Raw genomic sequence first — 19,719 nt, 5'->3', positions numbered from 1 at the left:
AGTTGGGAAATGCATCTTATATCATTGCCCATTTCATCATGCTTTGATATTGTATTATTAATCTTAACAGTTCCCAAAGGGTTTTTGGGAACTTAACTAACAATGGCTGAAATTTGCTACTCTATATAACTTCAGTGATACATTTATCATGTTAAATGACCAAAGGACATAGAAGAATCAGCTTGAATGCTGAAAAAAAGGACAGAAGAAGAACAGCTGAAGGAAATCTGGATAAGATTATGTAGAGTACACATCTAGACACTATATGTAACAAATCTATGCACGAGTTTTAAAAGTTAAGTTTTAATGGAAGTAGAACATACTTCCAGAAATGTACACTAATTATTGGTATACAGCTGGATGAATCGTCTTAGAAAAAACTACTCATGTAACAAGGATTAGAAAACCTCTTCATGACCTCTTCCAGTCATTAATGTTCCTCTTCCCCTCCAAGGTAATGCTGTCCTGACTTCTAATACCATGTAGTAGGCTGAGTGTAAAAAAGGTTCCAATTTTTTATTCCTCCTGGGATCCATGCCCTTTGCTGTGTAATTTTATGATGCCTTCTTATTACAGTCAGGGAGTCTACCTCACCATTTTGTTCTGGGTTCATCCATGTGGCTTGCTTGTTAGTAAATGTGATTTCTTATGTAGGCCAAAGTTTATTTACTAATGTGTTAGTTTCTCTCCAAGTCACAACAAGGCCCGACCCTGCTTGGCTTCCGAGATCAGACAAGATTGGTCGCATTTAGGGTGGTATGGCTGCAGACTAATGTGTTAGCTTCTAAATATGAGTTCTTTGCCATTCTTTTATTGTTAATTTCTAATTTTATTGATTATGTAGGGGAATACAACCTATATGCTATTTTTTTTTTGGCATGCAATTCTTTAATGAAGTTTTCTTTGTGGTCTTAAATGTGGGACATTTTTGCAAAGTTTTGTATGAGCTCAAAAGAATGCTTACTCTCTGTTGAGCATAGAAATGTCCAGATATAAATATATATTCAATAAATTCAAGTGTATTGAATACATTGGCCAGACCTTCAATGTGTTGTTCTCAATCAAGTGTTAACATTTGAGCTGAAGATCTCTAAATATTATTGTTGACTTATCCGTGAAGTGCTGTCATTTGTCGTTTTGTAAATTTGAAAGCTGAAATAGTTGCTAATACGTTCTTGTAGCTCAAAAACAACAACAACAACAAATAATAGTAATAGTAACAATAATAATCTTTTAGAGACAGGGTCTCATTCTGTTGCCCAGGCTGGAGTGTAGTGGTGGCATGGTCACGGCTCAGTTGCTGTAGCCCTGACGTCCTGAGCTCTTGCCTCAGCTTCCCAACTAGCTAGGACTATAGGTATGCACCACCATGGCCAGCTAATTAAAACATTTTTATGTAGTAATGGGGGTCTCACTATGTTGCCCAGGCTGGCCTTCAACTCCAGGCTTCATGCCATCCTCCCATCTGGGCTTCCCAAAGTCCTGGGATTACAGGTGTGAGTCACTGTACTCAACCTCAAATATTTCTTTATCTGTACATAAACCATCTCTTTGTCATTTATTATACATTTTGCTGTGAATTCTTCTCTGTCACATATTAAGATTGCCACTCCAGTTTCCTTTCTTTTTCTTTTTCAGACAGGGTCTCACTCTGTTACCCAGGCTGGAATGTAGTGGCATAATCCCTCCCAGCTCACTGCAACCTCCTCCTGAGGCTCAAGTGATCCTGTCACCTCATCCTCCTGAGTAGCTGGGACTATAGGCATGCGCCACCACCCCTGGCTAATTTTTGTATTATTATTATTTTTTTGTAAAGTTGGGGTTTCACCATGTTGCACAGGTGACTCCAGCTTTCTTTTAGGTTATATTTGCCTAGTGTGGCACATGTATCTGTGCCATTTAGACAACATGCTATTTGAGGTTTCCTTGTCTCATTTGAGAGTTTAAGCCTTTATTTAATGAGTTTAACCCATTTACACTTATTGTAAGTAAAATTTTATTAGAACTTATGTATTTTACCTTATTCTATATTTTCCATTTATTGTAGGTTCTTTTGCTTGCTTACTATTTTCAATTAGATGGATAAAGGTTCCCTTAGTTGGTATAAAATGTATTCATTTTATTTTAATCCTTATTCTATAAGCAATCTTATAAAGCCCATATCCATAATAATCTACCTTTATTGATATTTAAAACTTATCAATAATTATATCTTACCTCTTACCAAGGCAAGTACTTTAGCAGTGCTTTCATATTCCTTGGCTTTCTCTCCACTGAGCTTTGCTCATCCCCTCCCTTAACCATGGTGATTATCTAAAATTTATGGGCAATTATCGGATACATTCTTTCTCTCTTTCTAGTCTAATTTTAAAGTCAACTAGAAAATTGCAAGTAATTGGTAATTCTTACCTTTCATATATCATTTACAACATCCTTCTGTATTTGTTTCTCTTTTTGAGTTTTTCCTCCAGTCTTTATGTGGCAAGCATTCTGAGTCCTTCTATGCTTGAGAATATTTTTTATTATGCCCCTATATTTAAATAGCAGTGTAGATGGATATAAAGTTCTAGGCTAAAAGTTCATTTCCTTCACTATATAAAGTATTTAGTTTTTCTTTCACACCAGTGTTACAGTTGAGAAGTTGCCACAACCCAAATTTTTCTAGGTTTGCATGAAAAAGTTCATTTGAGTTTTCTAAAGCTTTTATTTTTTGTCCTTGAAGGCAAGTGATTTCATCCAGCCATGTATGACCCACAGAGACTTAGAAAAGGTGCTCATGAAAAACAAAATAATACACTTACTCAACCTAGCAAATTGACTTCTAGGAACTTGTTTAGACATTTTTACCCAAATATATAAAAATGTATGTGCAAAAGGTCAGTTGTGGTTTTGTTTGTTTTATCAAAGATTTGGTAAGATTTCATTTTACACTCAATAAAGATTAGATGTATAAACTAGGATCTATCCACATGATGGAATAATATGTAACTTCCAGAAGCAAAGAGGCAAAATTTTATGTGCTGACAAGGAAGATGTCAAGAATATATTGCTGAATTAAAAAAATTTTAGAGCAATGTATAGTTACCTTTGTTGGTTAAAAAAGAAGTACAGGTACATATATATTTATGTGGATTTATATATGCATAGAAAAAAGGTTTTAAATGTTAGGCACAAGAGGAGAATGATACCTTGTCTAAAAATTATTCATGCCTTCATAAGCAGTAGTTTCAAAACTCTGGCCATTTGTTTGTGAAATCTTGCTGGAAATCATTAACAAAATCACAGAATTTTATGGTTGGAAAGGAGCAGAAAGGCTTGTACTTTCTTCCACATAGCTACTCTGCAGATACTTTTATCCCAGAATAGGAGTACAGGAACTTTGTATGAAGTGATAATAGAACTTAATGTCCAAGAAAGGCCTCAGGACTCATGATTTGGTAGAGATTAGAAAGACAGCTGAAGTCAGACAGCCCCTCAGTTGGGTCATTGGTACATTGGCGCAAAGCACCATGTGCAATTTGGGATGCTGAAGTTACAGCTGAGTATGAAAGGGACTTCTCGTAAGACACCCTGCCCTACTTTATGGTTCCAGGGATCCTGGCCAGATACACATTCCCAATATGGGGCCGTAGGTTTGTCCTAGGAGGAAAGCATTCTGATAAATTCAAGCCTATTTCAACTGTCCCTAAAAACCCTATCTCAATGGAGGAAAAGGTATTAAGTCTTCCACAGACAGTTCTTTTTCCCTTCTTCCTTGGTTCTGTTTACCTGGGAACATCTGGAACAGGACCAAAAATACAGTAAGAGCCAGTAGCAAGAATTTCATGATCTTTGAGAAGGATATGGCAGATCCAGGAGTTGAGAACATCCTGCAATGGGGCTCTGGACTCAGGTTTTTATTTGCTTCCATGGGGCGGAGTCCAGGGCATGAGTCATAGGTAATGATGCAAAGAGAGGTATAAAGGGACATTGATCCTTTGGCCAGTAGCATTAACTGATTATTCCCCACTCAGAGCTCTGTTCTAGATACACTGAGGGCAGGCAGAAGAATGGAAGAAAGGTAAAACTATCATGCAAGTATATACACAGAGGATCCACAAACCAGGAAGTCTACCTTCCTATCGGAGTGTTGGGATCTCTACTCATAGCTCCTCCCATTCTATCCTAGCACTCATCACACTGCATCAGAACCAACTGAAAACTCCTTGTTTCCAGAGCCAGGGGCTTAAACTTAGGGGGGGCTCAGAAAAGAATATTTTAGTATTCTTTTAATAATATTAATATTTTAATATTCTTTTCTGATACACATATTTTTAACACATTAAAAAATCTTAAATCTGTTAAACACATCTTAATAAACCCATTTTTAGACAATGCATAACATCAGGATCTTTGAAATAAAATAGGTCAGACTTCCTTATTTTACAGGTGGGAGCACTGAGGTCAAGAGAGGAAGAGTGACTAGCAGGCAGGAGAGTTGGGGAAAGGATGCTTATAACAGGGCCTGAAATGCCCTCTTCCCAGGGTAGGTGAAGGGCTGTGGGAATGCTCCTTCTGACACAGGCCTCCCGGAAAGAGTACAGTCACTTCTATGAACACCTACACACAGAGCAAACTTTGTGTCCAGCTGTCACCCAGGATCTACCTCAGTCTTGTTTCTCTTAGGGTTCATTTTCACCCTCTATCAGCCCCTGTAGAAAGGAGTCATATAAACATATACTTAATGCCTGCTTGGCCACAGAAGTAATAAAGCTTGAGAAGAGGGGCTTAATGTTATTTTTCTGAATAAATTTCCAGGTGGTTTATTTCCTTTGGTCACTTTTGTTTGTGATTGATTTCTGGCCTTAATGGACTATGGTCAGAAACAAGGGACTGATAATCTTTGGTTTTGGGAATTTAGAAATGATTTCTTTTTGCCAAAGTACTTGGTTCTTTCATAAGATATGGGACAAAGTCCTCTATTAAATTAAGCTTTTCACTCCCTTAATCAATGTAAATATTCTTACTTATTTTCTATTTACTTGAAGGGTAAAATACTCAGAGAACTATATTAAAATCCCCATGTGATTAAGCATTTAAACAAGTTCTTATATTTTTAGCAGTTTTTACATTACATACTTATTTTGTTGCTTTATTTCATGGTGCATACATTTCTATGTTGCCAAGGCTGGTCTTGAACTCCTGGCCTCAAGCAATCCTCCTGCCTTGACCTCCTAAAGTGTTGGAATTACAGGCATGAGCCATTGTGCCTGGCCACTGTACTGTGTTTCTTCCAGAATTGCAGATGAGAAGTCTGATGTTGGTTTGATTCTCTTTCCTTTGTTGGTATCTTGCATCTTTTGCCTAGAAACTTCTGATATTGCCTTTTTGTCCTGGAAATACAATTTTTAAAAAAAGTAATTTGTGTCTAGATATGTGCTTTTTCTCACAGATATCCCTGGGACTTGGTGAATCCTCTCAATCTAAAAACCCATGTTTTCCCTCAGTTCTGAGAAATTTTCTTCTATTATGTTTCTAATTGTACCTTCTACTTTTTTCTTTCTAATTATTGAGCTTATTATTTGTAGAGGTGGCAGGAAAGTGTTCTTTAAAATACTTTTCCTTCTTTAAGAGTGTAGCAGGTTTTCTCATGAAAGCATGAGGAATGTGCAGGAAGCATTACCCCAGCTAACAATTTTCATTTCATTGTATTTTTGTTTTCCATTGTGAAATATCTTTTCCATTTCATCTTTTAGACCACCAATTTGTTACTACTGTGACCATCTTTTGTTTATTTATTTTAATACAATTTTAAACTGACCATAATGCTTTAAGTTATGTGCTTTTTTGTGCTTTATTTCTATTTCCTGGAAAGTCTGTGTTATGTTAAAAATTTAACTTTTCATGTGATTCTTCTATTAGTTTCTCTTGAAAGAGGATGTAGTAGGAGTAAACTGCTTTTGTGTGTACTTCATCACCCTTTGGGGAACTGCCTCTTTGTGGGGCTGCCAACCACAGGATCATAACTCCATAACCATTAGTGAGGACACAAGGGCCTTGGTGGGTGACTTAATCCTGGCGTTAGGATCTTGGGCAGAAAAAACCAGGGTCACATGCCTTTACCCTAGAAGCAAAATTGTGGCCTTCTTGTCTTCAGAGAAGGAGATGTGCTCTTTCGCTTTGACTCATATGACAAGGAATTACCTGACGATAAGTCAGTGCAGATTTTGGGCATCTAAACAGGTGAATGACCACAACTGCCTCTTCATTAATAAGTGACAGAGCCAGGATTCAGATCCAAGTCTGTCTGACACCAGAGTTTTTGGGCTTAACCATTATGATATACTTTCTGCAAAATATTCATCTTCTTTAAAAGGGACTATCCTCTCTTTGTCCAAGGCAATATTTCCCCTGAGCCTCTTGACACCATTATCTGTTGCTTCCTCTGGGTCTTTGTTCTATTAATCACTTCTCATCCCTTTGTATTTTCAACTTCTTACTCTTTATTGGATTCCTTTCCCCCCTAGACATAGTTCTCTTCTCTGCTCATTGTCCTGGTCTACCCTCTGAAGAGTCAAGAGTAGCTATCATTTAACCATTGTATAACATTGTGTCAATCTTTTTTCTTAGATGAGCCACCATTCTGGAAAAGAAAGATAAAAATATGTACCTTATTGTGAGGATTCATCACATTAAAGGCTCAATATATGACCAAAGATACTACTGTTTTGTTTGTTAGATTATGAAGGCAAAGATGAGTTCCCAAGCATAAGTTCCTAAGCAAAAGGGTATTGATGTTGAGTTCACCTCTCTCTTGTGTACAGATGCTAAATATTACTCCCCCATAGCCCAATTCCTCTATCAAAGTTATGGGAGCAAACAGCCAGGGAGCACCTCCTGATTTAGTCTTACCATGCTGAGGCTGCTGATATCTGGGGCATGACAAACATTTAATTATCTATTGCTGTATTATAACCAACCCTAATATCTTAGTGGCTTAAAATGATAATATAATTCCATTATCTCTAACAGTTTCTGTGGGTCAGGAATTCAGGAGTGGCTTGGCTGGGTGCTTCCAGCTGTGGGTCTCTTATGAGGTTGCAGTTAGATGTTAGTCCTCTGAAGGCTCAACTAGAGCTGCAGGTTCTTCTTCCTCATGGTTGACGAGTTGGTGTTGGTTTTTGGTAGAAGATCTCATAGTTCCTATTCACAGGAAAATCCAGAAAAAGTGACTTTCAGGGAGTGAAAATCTCAAGAACCAAGACCATGAGGTGGAAATGACCTTAGTGAGTTTGCGGAACAGAAACATGGCCACTCTCTTTAAACATGTCTGTCTCCCTTCTTCATGAATGAACTCCCATTGCCTTCAGGGAAAGGGTTTCATTCATACCTCAGCTCCTTCCTCAGTGCCTAACACACAGCTTTGTCATGGTGCCACATGTTCCCTTAGATGAAAATTCTTCTTCAGGCTCATCTTGTATATTTCTTGCCCAAGTGCTAGAGTCAGTCATTTCTCCAAGGAAGCCTGTTTCTTTTACTAGAGAATTTTATTAGAAACCAAGTTCTGGACACTAGATATTCCTATTGCTACAGGGGTGTCATTGCTTCTAGACTCTCTCAGCTGACAGAACAAAGAAATACATATGTGTATGTTAACTCACATCCCCAGGGAAAGTAACTTTATTAACTAGTATATGATGCTTATGTGCAGTCCTTTTTGCCTTTAGTCTTAGAGACCCCGTTCATTTCCCAAGTTAGTCAGGTCAGCTCTTATCCACTCAACTCCTTTCAGTGTGATTACTTCTCATATCTGTAACCCAGTAAGAGTCTTTTGTCATGGTCTGCCTTCTATCCTGGGACTCCCTGACCTAAACAATTTTTAAAATGTGCATAACTACTTTGCATACTTTGGGCTATAAAGTTCCATGGGTTTTCATAATGTGTAATGTCATGTATTCACCATGACAGTGTCATACAGTATAGTCTTACCATCCCCTAAATTTCCTTCATTTCACCCTCCTTCTTCCCCCCCAAGTTCCTGGAAACCCCTGGTCTTTTTACTGCTCTATAGCCTTTGCCTTTTTCAAATCACATATAATTGGAATCATACATTACGTAGCCTTTCATACTAACTTTCACTTGGATAAGAGCTAGAAGAATTCCTTGGAATACCAGGCAGAGTCTCTTGTCCTCTTCCCTTACTATCCCCCGAAGAAACAGAGTCTGTCTCTGTGTGGTGAACTGCCTGGAGCTGGGGAAGGGGTGACACAGACACTCCTGTGGTTACCACTACTGGGACTATGCTGGGTCAGACATGAAGCCAGCTCAGCACTGGGTCTCACTCAAGGCCTTTGGTGCCCATGGCCTTGCTACTGCTGACGTTCACTCAAGGCCCAAAGGCTTTTCAGTTGGCAAATGGCAAATCCAGCCAGGCTTGTGTCCTTTCCTTTAAGGCAGTGAGCTCCCCTCTGCCCCAGGGCAGGTTCAGAAATACCACTTGGGAACCAGGGTGTGGAGCTGGGAATCTACTTGGTGCTGTGCTCTACTGCAGCTGAGCTGGAACCCAGGCCACAAGACAAACTCCTTCCCACTCTTTCCTCTCCTTTCCTCATGCAGAAGGAGGGTCTCCCCATGGCCAACACTGTCCCAGGGCCATGGCAAGTAGTGCCTGGCTACTGCTGATGTTCACTCAAAGCTCAAGTGCCCTTTGGTCAGCTTGTGATGAATGCTGCCAGGCCTGGATCTCTCCCTTCAGGGCAGTGGGCTCCCCTCTGGCCCAAGGTGGGAGCAGAAATGCTGTCCAGAATACAAGGCCTGGAATCGGGGGCCCCAGGAGCCTGCTTGGTACTCTACCCCACTGTGGCCGAGCTGGTGCCCAAGCTGCAAGACAAAGTCCCCTTTAGTCTTCCCCCTCTTTTCCTCAAGCGGAAGGAGTCCCTCCCCATGGCCACCACAGCTGGAATGTGCTGGGTCATACCTGAGGCCAGTACAGCCCTGGGTCTCATGCAAAGCCTGCGGCAAGTACTGCCTGGCTACCCCTGATGTTTATTCAAGGCCCAAGGGCTCTTAACTCAGCAGGTAATTAATCTTGTTAGGACTGAGTCCTTCCCTTTAAGGTAGTGGATTCTCTTCTGGCCCAAGGTGTGTTTAGAAATGTCATCCAGGAGCTAGGTCCTAGAATGGGGGCCTGGGGACTTTGCTTGGTGCTCTGTTCTACTGTAGTTGAGCTGGTATCCAAGTTGCAAGACAAAGTCCCCTTTACTCTCCCCTCTTCTTGCCTCATGCAGAGAGAAGTCTCTCTCAGAGCTGCACTGCCTGAGGTTGGAGGAGTGATGTGAGCACTGCCTTGGCTGCCTCAGCTGGTGTCTCCCTAGGTCACATGCCCCCCAAGTCCACTGGCTCTGAGCCCAGCACAGCACCTGGACTTAGCCAGGAATTGCAGTCCTTGTGGTCTAGACTGCCTTTCAAGCTTATTTAGGACACCAGAGTGCTTTAGCCTGTGGTGGTGGGGCTAGGTGGAACTCAGGTTCTGACTGTTGAGATGGATGATTTGCCTCTGGCTAGGGGTGGTCTAAATGCTCCCTCCATGGGTGCCATCTGAATTCCACCTCATGTCGCTTTCTGCTGTGACAGGGCAGCACTGAGTTCCAATGCAAAGTCTTACAATCACTGCACCCCCTTTCTCCCAAGCACACAGATTCTCTGCACCATGTGGCTACTGCCAGGGGATGAGAGAGGAGTGGTGTTGGTAATTCAAGGCTGTCTTTCCCACACTCTTCAGTGCCTCTTTCCTTGACATGATGTTAAAACCAATCACTTACTTGATTTTTGGTTCTTATGAAAGTAGTTTCTTGCATGGTTAGTTGTTCAATTTGGTGTTCCTTTGAATGGGCGGGGTGGGGGGGAACAATTGTTGGAGGGTTCTATTCAGCCATCTTGCTCCATCTCCTCTCATTGTTAATTAGTGTAGATTTAATCTGCTTCCAGGAAAATGCGTGAGGTTGTGCCTTGTGTGTTTGGGAACCAGGATTGGTGTACAAAAGATCCCAGAGACAAAAAGCTTTAAGTTGAAGTATTGCTTGTCTTCAGTGTTGGGGAACTCCTGCTCCCTGGAGGTCAAATTTTCTTTTTTTTTTTTTTTTTCCTGAGATGGAGTTTCGCTCTTGTCGCCTAGGCTGTGGAGTGCAATGGCATGATCTCGGCTCACCGCAACCTCTGCCTCCCGGGTTCAAGTGATTCTCCTACCTCAGCCTCCCAAATAGCTGGGATTACAGGTGCCTGCCACCACGTCTGGCTAATTTTTGTACTTTTAGTAGAGACAGAGTTCGTCATTGTTGGCCAGGCTGGTTTCGAACTCCTAACCTCAGGTGATTCACCCACCTTGGCCTCCCACAGTGTTGGGATTATAGGCGTGAGCCACTGTGCCTGGCGAGTTCAAGTTTTAATTCACAGGATGTTCAAAGCAGTTGTGTAAGTGTTTTCTTTTCTGAATAGAATTTCATTTTTCATCCTTTTCTTTGGAAGTTAAGGGGTTGCTATGCAATTTACAGATGGACCAAATATCTATAGTTTCTTCTGTTGTTTGATTGTGAGACTTATTATTTTTTTTTTTTGGATGGGTGACCGTATTTTTTTTATTACTCAAATCAGTCTCCCCAGCATTTGGGGATCAGAGTTTTTAAGGACAACTTGGTGGGTGGGGGGAAACCAGTGAGCCGGGAGTGCTGATTGGTCATCAGGTCAGAGATGAAGCCACAGGGAATGGAAGATGTCTTCTTGTGCTGAGTCAGTCCCTGGGCGCGGGAGGGGTAGGGGGGTGGGGAGTGGGGCTGGGTGGGTACAACGGTGAGACTTTTTCCTATGTGTGAGCCCATGCAAACTGAGAAACAGGGAGTGGAGAATCCAAGAGGTTTCTCTAATCCTACCAACATGTCCATTTTTCTGATGCTTTCTGATGCTGCCTAAATAGATGACAGTTGCAGAAGCCATGTGACCCTTGAATGTTGGTGTGGATGTGATGTGACTGAGGAGAGAAAGAGGTTTCCTTTAAAAGGCATCTCTACATTAGATAGGTGAGCCTGTTTGTGGAGGTTATTGGAAAGGGTGTAAAGGTTTTATTAACTTTCAGGGAAAAAAATTTTAAATCAAACCCAAATTCCAAGTGCCTTAAATTTGTTAGCCCTTCAATAAAAAAACTCTGCAGCCTGGGAGAAGGTGGCAAGTGTTTGGGAGCTGAGCCATCACTTAAACCGCGTAAGGTGTGCAAATTCATTAAGAAAATTAAAGAAATACGTCTTTGGAGGACTGAATCTTATAATAGGTTTGTACTTGAAAAGATTATTTGCAAATGAAGAAATTGAATTACTGAATTGTTTAAAACCTTTTAGTCATAAGGAATATTATACTCTTAGGAATAACACAAAATATATAAATAAAAAATGTGTAAAGAACCCTGTCAAAATCACAAAGATCCTAAAAATAATTTTAATGGTGTTCTTGTTTTCTCATATAAATACTTACTCTTAAAAATCTTTTCAGATGAGAAAAGGCAAAATGTAATTTTAGTTAAATGACCTTAATGTTCCTTCCAAGTACAATATGAGGAATAAAAGATATGCAAATTAACTTTAGGCGTAATGAGTAACCATAAAAAGGGTTATAAAACCCTTCCACAAAGATTTTAATATTATTTAGTTGAGGGAGAGATTTTATAGCTATATCCAGTTCCCATTAATACTCCCAAGCAGGGGAAACATTTTTATTTTTTGATAAAGTTTGGCTTAAAAGAAGTCTATACTTGTTCTCTCTGAATTTGCCTCAGTGGGAAATAAAAATACAAACATGAGATTTTTAGTTTATTTAAGACTTTTAATTTATTTATACTTTACAAAACAGTTAAATACCTAAATTCCTTACACTTCATTTGTAAATTGGATGTTTTTATTAATTATAATAATATTTAAATATATAAATAAAAACATAGGTCTTCAATTAAATTGAGCCATAATTTAAACCTATAGTGTATATAAATTTGGTTTTTATAAACTTCAGACAGTATTCTATTTATGTAGAGTTTATTCATCACTTAAACCAACTGGGGCCTAGTTTTATAATGTTCTTGTTTCCCTGTAAAATTGTTGTTATAAACTGTGATTTCATTATCCTTTAAAATTAACTTATGTTTTCTAAAATCCATCATTGATTTAGGAGCTTTAGAACAATTTAATATTATGGCACTTGTAAATCTTTTTATCTTGACACTTTTAAATAAGAGATGCAGAAAGTGAAGTTTATTGTTACCACATTATCTTCATTTTAAAAAAAAATCTATGTATTCTCATGGATATAAATTAATTTGTTCTTCAAATTACCCAAATGAAGGTAGTTATACCAAAGGATTATATACATTGTCCAAAAATGTGCTTGATAAGATACTTATGCTTTAAACATTAGAACTTTTAAGCTTAAGTTACATTGTCCTTTACTCCCTGTTTAGTTAAGAACATATTGTAGGCTTTGAGTAGCAGCTGCGGCCACATTCCCATGACAGGCTCCATTTTCTGGAGATTGTACAGCCTTGTGAGGTGAAATGGCTCCAGCGAGTGAGATGAAGGCAGTGGCAAAGAAGGGACCTCCGAGACCTCAGGCTGCCCATAAGGAGGGATCCTGAGGACCCTAAGAATCACTAAGGCTTGTGCTTTTTTTCTTTGCAATCACTGTGCCTACCGCGAGGATGACCTTGGCCTGGATCACCTCTTTCCAGAACAAGCATCTCTGAATGTATCTGCAGGTGCTTTGAGCCTGGCCCAGCTTTGACCATGGCCTGCAGAGAGGGTGTCAAACACACACTTTGGAGTGAACATGTTTGATAACCCATACCGTGATGCCTTTCATATAGTTTCTTATTTTTTGTTTCAAATACTGGACGAGTCTCTCACCAAAGAAGTTTTTAAATTTTGTTGGCCTCCATTTGACCAAAAAAGTAATACCGTATTCAGGAAACATTGCTGTGAATGGTTAACAAGGATTTCTGCTGAATGTGGATGCTTTCCTCAAATTGTTGTTCACTATTTATTTCCCCTGGCGGTTCTGTTTATTCATCTGATGTAACATCTTGCAAGACTTGTTGTAATACAATATGTTAAAACCAATTCTAAAAATTCTTTATGTTTTGCAGACATTTAACGTGAAATCACAAGGTTTGCACAAGCACAATGCCAGATGCCATTTAGCACGTAAAAAATGTTTACAAATTTTGCAAAGAGCCGATTGTATTACCCCAAAATCTCAGGACAATGTGCAATTATTAGTTAGGTATGTCTGAAATTTGAGATCTAGATGTATAGAACCGCAAAACCAAATTAAAAAAAAAAAAATGGAACCCTATGATGACCAAAGTAGTATAGAAGAAAAAACTCAAAAGGTTGGGCCTTTGTGAACTCAGTGAATGAAACACTCGTGTTTCTGGAAAAAGAGAATTTGTTAGTTCAGTCCTTAGCCTAACCGATGTGCTTTAGATGGAACTAATCTTATTAGTTGACTCTTGACAAAATTGAGAGACAAATGTGTCAGTTGCACGTAGGAAATGTTTATGAGGCTGGAAAATGGAAACTCTTAACAGTTATTCTGTTATTTAATGAAGTATTGAAAGTAATGAAATAGGAAAGTCAGGCTGACCAAGCACGATTGACAATAGACCTTCACTACCTGGAAAAAGATGCCAAATTTCAGAGATAATCAGATCTGAAGCATATAAGCTATAGAACAAAAAGATCTCACAATTATAAGACATTCTATTGTTGAAAAGCAAGGGGAATGACATAGGAAGTGGAAAGAATTTCTTGGTCTGTCTTCCTTCACTCTAATTAAAGGCTGAACTCCAGTTGTGGGTCTTTTACCACCTATGTCTCCCCTTTCGTTTGGTCTTACCTCAGAAGTGCATGCAAAGAGTATTCTTTTTCAGTATCCTGCTTCACTGGTATTGGCAGAATGATTTCCTGTGTTGCTTAATCAAAGAGAATTTATCGTTGCCTGGATTCTCTTAGAAACCACTGTATCAGATTTTGGTCTTAGATAGATAACCAAGAAAATGGTTGCAGAGGAGACAATGATACCTTGGGCTGTACATGATGTAGCCAACAGCCCTGCCTCTTTCTTGTTGCGGTCAGCTTCATCATCAGATAGAAACAATGTTACACCACTTGAAAAGGACAGGAAGATGAGAACTCCCAGAGAGACAAATAAAACAATTTTTAAGAAAATACCAGATTTTGAAGTGGAAGATTCTGCATTATCAGATGTTGCAAAGAACAGAGAGTAGTGCATTTGGAGGGTCTCTGCCAGTTAAAAAAAAAAGTGATCAGTTCCAAAAAAAGCAAGATCATCTGCTAGAAGAGGTTGCTGGAGCAGTTTTATCTGGTTCACCACAGCTCTGTGAAAGAAAATAAGTAAATTTAGGGGAACTAATTGACTCTCTAGGTTCTAACCTCTTCTTAACAAGGAACCAGATTTCCCATACTCAGAAGACTTGATAATGGAAATTAGGAGCTCTTGGAGAAAAACTATTGAAATGGAAGAAAACAGAACTACAGAACCAATTGAAATGGATACTGAGCACACAGAAGTATTGCTGGGATCATTACCTGATTTGCATAATCAAAGAGAATTTAGCATAGTCAGTTTTCTCTTAAACCACTGTATGAGATTTTGGCCAGTCTCATTTGACTGAAATGAGATTGCAAGTGTGTGTCTCAGAAATATGCGGTGATCAGTCACGTAGGTGAACCACCAACACAAAATCAGTCTGATTTGTTGAGTAAGAAAATAATTTGCGCTGGGGGCAGTGGCTCACACCTGTAATCCCAGCACTTTGGGAGGCCAAGGTGGGCAGATCACGAGGTCAGGAGATCGAGACTGTCCTGGCTAACACGGTGAAGCCCCGTCTCTACTAAAAATACAAAAAATTGGCCGGGCGTGGTGGCGAGGCCCCTGTAGTCCCAGCTACTCGGAGGCTGAGGCAGGAGAATGGCGTGTACCCGGGAGGCAGAGCTTGCAGTGAGCCGAGATTGCGCCACTGCACGCCAGCCTGGGCAACAAAGCGAGAATCTGTCTCAAAATAAAATAAATAAATAAGCAAATAAGTAAATAAATAAATAATAATTCGCAAGCAAGATTTGGAATGTACAGCTTTACCAACCAAGCGCTCAGAAACTAGCCAAATAGACATTTTCCCCTGCTGTCAGCAATGGGATAGATGAGTTGGGTAGCAGTAAAGAGGAGTATATGAAAATACTGGACCATTCACAGGCTTCTTGTAACACACCTTCCATGAATAAAACTACATTATGGAACTCTTTTCAGATATCAAGTGGAATTAGTTGTAAGGATATTGATTTTAGCATATTTGCATTTGGCATGAAACTTTTCTGGAGGAGGGTGGTTCCCTAAGTGTTAAAAGTTCCAGTAGTTTAGAATCCAGTTTAAACTGGAGCCAAGTAGTCCTGTGGACAGTGGCATTTTTCTAGGAGATGTTATGGGAGATGGACAGACTATTCCAGAATCAGACTTCAATTTATAGGCTGTTTGCAGTAGATATGAGGCTCTGAAGAAATCTGTTTCCAAGAAAAAGGAAGAATCTTACCTGTCTAATCTTGAAACACTTGAAAGACACAAACCAGAATTGAGCCCTACTCCCCAAAACGTGCAAACAGATGATATGCTTAACTATTTGGACACTCATGATTTGCACATTGAATATACAAAACTACCTTTACACATGGCTCTTGGTGAAAGAAAAGTCTCTTTCACCGCTAATTAAGTTTCCTCCAGTGGAACAAAGATTGACCACAATACCATGTAGTTTTGGAGAACTTCTACCTAATTCAAACGAAGAAGACATCTTGAGTAAGATCCTTGATGCAACAGAATCTCCGTCTGACTTGACAAGATGAAGCAATACAGAGTTAATATAACTATGATGTACTTAGACTGAAGCTATGCCACAGGATAGAAACTGATTTGTAAGTTAAATACATGTTGGAAGTATAACACTCTTCTTCAAGGTCTAAAAAATTCTAAATGCCTTTTAGCTTCCTGTAGTATTTTTAGGTAAGGAAAGCATGTTGAATTATTTCTCCTTGTAGGGATATGGGGTTGAAATGTGAAGTATTTGGAAAGCAAATGTCAAGCAATGGGAAGCCATTTTGATTTCTTGAGTACACTTGCAAGCATTAAGTAAATGACCAAAGTAGTAGTTTAATTTATTATAATTTCAGTTAATTAACATAATGATGTGTAGTTTTTGTTGTACCTTCACTAAGTGGTTAATATAGTAGCCACTGAAGTTACTGATCTTTCAATTTAAAGAAATATACTTTTATTGTTTTTTGTTTCTGTGTTTTTTTGAGACAGAGTCTCGCCCTGTTGCCTAGGCTGGAGTGTAGTGGTGCGATCTCAGCTCACTGCAGCCCCTGCCTCCAGGGTTCAAGTGATGCTCATGCCTCAGCCACCCAAGTAGCTGGGACTACAGGCGCATGTCACCATGCCCGTCCAATTTTTGTATTTTCAGTAGAGACGGGGTTCTACCATGTTGGCCAGGCTGGTCTCGAACTCCTGGTCTCAAGTGATCCAACCGCCTCAGCCTCCCAAAGTGCTGGAATTACAGGCATGACCCACCGCACCTGACCTTTTATTCTTTCTTTATGGGACATTCTGTATCAACCAGGAAAAGTGAGAAAGGCCTTGGCATGTGTAGTCAAGATGACAGATTGTAAGACTGGGAAAGCTCTAAACAGACTGGATGATTATTCAAGTAGATTGATTTTGAGAAATGATGTTTGGTGGAATAAAGTGCATGTGATGATAAGTGAAGACTGGGGCAGAATGATTTTAGGAAAGAAAAAAGATGGAACTGTCATCTTTTCCTTTTAAGAAGGAACGTAAAAGGAACTGTCGAACTACAAATCCATTCAGTGGGTGGTATAACGTTTATATTGAGTCTAATTTAGTCTAATATTTAGTCTTATATTTAAACTAAATATAAATCCTAGTTTTATATTTTAACAAAAATATAAATCAAAAATTTCATTAGTCTGTTTAAAAATATATTGTTTGTATACACATATGTACATATCAAGATCTATTGAAGCTAATGAAAATAAATTTGAACTAAATAGAGGAGAAAAGATTGATAGAGAAAAGAAAGTTAAACTTAAGATATGTACTGTGTTCTCAATATGAAGTAGCAAATACTTCTTTGCTTTCTGTATACTTTGTACAGGTAGTCAACATTTTCCCCTTGAGAAATTGTGTTTTTTCATATCTCAAAAGAGCTTTGACTGTCATTTTGCACTTAACCTTAAATGCATTTTATAATGTAGACAATTATAAAAAGAAAAATGATTCCCTTGGCTTTGGAGTAGCTAAAATTTCTAATGATCCTTCTTTTAACATCTACAGTGTTGATTATAAGGTACCAAAACTTCAGTTATTCACCCAGGCTAGATGGTGACCTTCTCTTGATCTCGTGTACCTATGCTCCTGTGTTCAACTGGCAGTGCTCACAGATATTCCCCTTGTCCAGCATCCGGACTCAAATTTAGACCTTCAGAGAGTGACAGGCATCTCTTGCATGCAGACCAGCTTTGGCCTTCACAGGTAGCTGTTCTTTTGCACCAAATATTTGCTCTTACTTTGCTTATGTAATCTCTGGCATGACACACAGACAGAAAGGAAGATAGCATCTTAGTAATAATAAGGCTTGATTAGTGTGCTTTAGAGTCTTTCAGAATTACTCAACAATATTGTAAAAGATATTTTATTTTATGGTGTTCAGGTAAAGAAAGCAGCTCATACTTCCATTTGGAGGCCTATTGTAACTATTTAGATAGGTTTTTACATGTGTGAAATGTGGTCTAGATAAATGTATTTCAATGATTCTGTGCACCTTGTTAGGAAGGGCAGAACCATGCTCACATGTAAATATGTATGCAATGACTGTCTGCAGAAGGACTTGTATAATACCCTGCCTCTTGACAGTATTTGGGCCACAGTGTACAAAACAATGCCTTCACAGCCTTCACTGTGAAATATTCATGGTTAAAGCTCTGCCGCCTCTTCAGGGACCAATCACTGGAGAAGAAGAATTGTGTTAGGTAATCTTGAGCTAGATTATTGCAAGGCACTCAGGAAGTGTGCCAATGCTTCTTCACAAGAAGCCCTCTAATTGATCCAGAAGGGCATGTCATTGAATAAGCTTGGCAATGGATTTCATATCAAGTTTAGTCAGTGGAGATTTGCTCAAACCTGTCTGGAAAGGGCCCTACCAAGCACCAACTTCAAACATGGTGTCCAGCCCTGAGATATCTGCCTCCCACTGTAAGGAAATGTGTTCCTCACCTATTTAATAACATCTTGTTCTTAATTTGTGTTCTACTTTTAGGCACAGGGATAAATGACCCACTTCTTAGCAATGTCTTAAAATTACCTGAACAGCTGAAGACCCACTCTGCCATTGATCTCGCCCCTAAAATACCAGAGTTTTCAAATAACTTCTACACTGCTATAATGAATTCCACATTGAAACAATTACTGAAAATTTCCAATGAGACAGCATTCAACTTTCTGGTTGATCTTTCTTTGGACTTCACTGGTTTGTTCCTAAAAATTAGATTATCCTTCTTCATCTTCTTCCCATAAATACACAACCCATTTCTGCCAATAACGTGTTCATTTTCCCATCAGGAAATAAGTCCTTATGTGGGACATATCTCACAACATGGGAAGTTTGAGAAAAAATGTAAATTTTTTCCTTTCTTTCAAAGAAGAAGTTAATAGTGCTGACAAGGAGCAAAATCTTGTGGTTTGATAGTTGCTACAATTTTCCACAGAACTTTACAGATTGGCCATTGAACCTCAATTGTAAGGTAAAGAGTGTTCACTTCAAAAGATTAAGACTGAAATGGTAAGATTGTGTCTAGGTATTTTTGCTGTGCTTTTGAGTATGAGAGCCCAAATACACAACATCAAGAAATCCATTCAACTATCTTATTTATATGTAAAAGACCTAAATGTTTTAAAATGCTTGCTCACATACCACATGGCACCAAGGGAGAAATTCCCAGGACTTTCTCTTGGGACAACATACATAACATTTGAATAGAGTAATACTGGTTTAACCTTGCAGGATTGGTGCTTCTCTGTTTCATCACCATGGTAGGAAAATACAGAGGTACCTGCCTTTTATATAGTTGCCGGTGTTCCTGGCTTGTGAGGTTGTCAACAACGACATTATATTAATCCTCATAATTGTATCCTGGATTGCACTAAAAATGTCATACTTGCAGAATATGATGCCATATTGTTTCTGGTGAAACTTACAACTTCAAGAAGGGTGCTCTGAATTCCCCCGATTAGCCTGTGGAACTGATGGCAGCTGTACATGAAGGTTGTGAGTTCCCCTGCCATATTCTGTAGGCTCAGCATTGGTGAATCCATTGCCAACCAGCAAGATTCTACAACGTAGTTCAGCCAAATGAGTTTGGCCAAACACCTAGAAGAGTGAGGCATCTCAGGAATGTATACCACAGCCCCGTTTCAGAGGACTTCTTTTACCTCTCCTCAGTTCCCTGGCTATTCCTTCCTCTTTCTGCTCCACTTTTGCCATTCTTGATCACCTTGTTCTTTTCCATTGTCTTTGGGCCTTGAGCACATTTCTCTGAAAAGTTCGAAGCTTTGTCTTCT

The 19,719-nt window shown here is 39.2% G+C and overlaps 1 pseudogene; it reads left to right on the top strand.

Moving 5' to 3' along the window:
• Positions 1-12,712: 12,712 nt before the first annotated feature.
• On the top strand, positions 12,713-15,929 carry LOC102134433 (HAUS augmin-like complex subunit 6; annotated as a pseudogene).
• Positions 15,930-19,719: the final 3,790 nt, after the last annotated feature.

This window comes from Macaca fascicularis, chromosome 10 (assembly GCF_037993035.2).
Source record: "Macaca fascicularis isolate 582-1 chromosome 10, T2T-MFA8v1.1".
Lineage (NCBI taxonomy): Eukaryota > Metazoa > Chordata > Mammalia > Primates > Cercopithecidae > Macaca > Macaca fascicularis.
This window is presented reverse-complemented; position numbering and strand designations above follow the sequence as displayed.